Raw genomic sequence first — 3157 nt, 5'->3', positions numbered from 1 at the left:
AAGTATCAAAGTGTCGTATTGTATCCGACAAAATACATATCGGATATAGAATACGGCAACTAAGTGAAGTATCGGAGTGATAAAGTATGGGAGTGTGTTTACACTTTCACCATTTACGATTTTATATGGCTAATTACCTCTTGTGTCTGTAGATTGTGCCTCATAGGTTTACGAAAACTTTTAAATCATTGGAGGGGAAGGATACGTATCTTGAGGATTTAACTGGGCATAAATGGGATGTACACCTCTTAAAAGTAAATGGCTCTCTTGTCATTGAACGTGGATGGCACGAGTTTTCACTAGATCATGGCATTGAGAATTTGAGATTGGTGATTTTGTGGTGTTCCATTATATTTTACAGGATATAATTTTAACGTTTAAATTTTCACTAGAAGTGGGTGTGAGAGGCCAATGCTTTATGTGAACATTGCATCTTATTAGCTATCTTTTTCTTCACGATTTCCGTCCTGTTTATCTAAAATGTTGCATACTTCATCATATATTTCGAATTCCTGTGATAGGAGCTTTAGTTTTCACTGCTCTTTGTTGATTCAATTGTCGGCCAGGTATCAAAAGACATACTATATCTTCTTGAAAATTTGAAACGTGTTTGTTGTTAGCCAAAACGTTAAATGTTTTTTCCTGACCTGAAACTGCGAAGTTGGCCATAGACTGTAGCTGACTAGCTGTAGTGTGTTTGTTTACATTTAGTCCTAAACGCCGAACTTTTGTGACGGGGTATTGAAAAGTGTAGTTATAATTTGACATTGAAATGCATCTTGTAGATACTCTGAAAAAAATCTGGATATGTGACATCCTTGTCGCAAATTAAAAGCATCCATGGGAAGGTAAGCAGACATGGTTGGCAAATGAACAAAAGAACTTTTTGGAAGATAGTTGTGTACTTCATAAACTAGTATCCCATACGACTTCAAATTTATCACTCTCTGAAGTCTTTAAGGAGTAGTTGTTGCCTTGTTGGTATTGCCTGTTCATTAGTATTGTACTGTCAGTCTTTTATAATCATATCCTTCTGTCTTGAGAATCAAATTGGACTATTAACTATATGTATTAGTGGCGGATCAGATTCATTTTATTTGTTTGCACGTTGCATAGATGAGAAAATTATTTTGTTGCTAGCTGATCTAAATTCATAAGATAATATTTTGTTCCTGAAACATAATACAGGTTAAAATCTTTAGGATTTTTCGTCATTGTTACGCTACCTAAATGTTGTCTAAATTCATAAGCAATATAATGTTGGAATGTATTTTGCTTAGACGATGGTAACTTGTGACACGGTTTATTTTGCATTTATGTTCAGTTTACGCCGTCTATTACATAAGGCGCCGAATGCTGAACTTTCTGGAGAAAGTGCATCTCCAATGGATGTCGATAGACTGGAAGATTCAAGAGGTCAAGTCATCAGAATACTTAATGACAGCTTAACTAAACTGCAAGAGGAGAAACCAGTTGACAGGTAAATCAGCGATCAGATGGGAACTAGCTTCCTGTTGGATACAGGATTTGCAGAAGAAAGATAATGATGATAAAAGTCCACAGGAAGTTGGGAAAAAGAGTAACGATGAATTATCAATTAAAGGTTTGGGAAAAGAATTCAAGTCACTGAAAAAAAAAAAGGAAGAAATCATCCTTAGATGCAAAAGAAGAGAATGATTCTGAAGTTTCTGGTGTTGACCCTAATGAAGGATTGAGTAAAGAAGTTGAAGTTACAGAAGAGGCTACAGGAGTAGAGTTGGAAAAGCTACTTTCAGAAGACGCCTTCTTACGCTTGAAGGAAACAGGAACAAGTCTTCACCTAAAGGTCCCTTAACCTCTATGATTGGACCGTAAATGTCTTATTATATAGCCGGAGTATGTTTTCTTGGATTTTTTTTCTTAATGCCATTATTCTTTTTGTCACAGACCGTTGATGAGCTTAAGACAATGGTACAAAGCTATTACGAAGAAGTTGCTCTACCGAAACTGGTATCTATTAAGTATTATCTCTTTTCATGTCATTTGACTTAGGTTCACATTTTCCTGATTCCGAGAGACAAATGCTATTGTACATGTATCGATTTTGCATCACTAGAACTTTCGCTTTGTTGAGGGACGTACTTTGACGGACTCCATGCATCTCGGAGGACCGAAGATGCGTTCTTTGGGTCGTGTGGTAAGGATTCTTTACCATTTATCCTTTATCTCGTGACTTCTCGCTGTTCTTGATAAATTACATAATACTTTTTTCAAAATATTCTCCGAGGCCGGCATGTTCATGAGTAAAAGAGTTCACATAAATGCTTTAAGATGATCTTACCGACATTCCTCATTTTGCCATGTGTTCTAGGTTGAGTTGGCAGAAAAGCTCCCTCACATACAATCTCTGTGTGTCCATGAGATGGTCACTCGATATATACACGGAAATATATATTTAATCCTACCATTCATTGTTGCTAGCTGTTACGTACTAACAAATATTCCTTGTTTCTTTGTTTCAGATACTCAAGGAACTTTCTTGGCTATGGTTTCTCTGGGACAATAGAAGGTAATATTGTGAAATTTGGCTCATTCCTCCAACAAATATTACTTGTTTCTCTGGGACAAGAATATTGGAGCTAAAATAGAAGGTAATATTGTGAAATTTGGTCACAAAATGGTCGAAATCACTTATTTTGCTTTTTTTTATTATTTTGTGAATCATAGACCTTGTTTCGTGAATCCTAGGCCTTATATTGTGAAACTTGGTCATAAATGGTCAAAATCGCCTATTTTCTTCTTTTTCTTATTTTGTGAATTATATACCTTATTTTGTGAATCTTAGAGCTTGTTTTGTGAAACTAGAAGGTAATATTGTGAAATTTAGTCATAAAATGGTCGAAATCACCTATTTTCCTCTTTTTCTTATTTTGTGAATCATAGACATTGTTTCATGAATCCTGAGCCTTATATTGTGAAACTTGGTCATAAATGGTCAAAATCGCCTATTTTGCTCCTTTTATTATTCTGTGAATCCTATACCTTATTTTGTGAATCATAGAGCTTGTTTTGTGAAAATAGAAGGTAATATTGTGAAATTTGGTCACAAAATGGTCGAAATCACCTATTTTGCTCTTTTTATTATTTTGTGAATCATAGTCCTTGTTTCGTGAATCCT

The sequence above is a fragment of the Silene latifolia genome, chromosome Y (genome assembly GCF_048544455.1).
Source record: "Silene latifolia isolate original U9 population chromosome Y, ASM4854445v1, whole genome shotgun sequence".
Taxonomy (NCBI): domain Eukaryota; kingdom Viridiplantae; phylum Streptophyta; class Magnoliopsida; order Caryophyllales; family Caryophyllaceae; genus Silene; species Silene latifolia.
Note: the sequence above shows the minus strand (reverse complement) of the source record.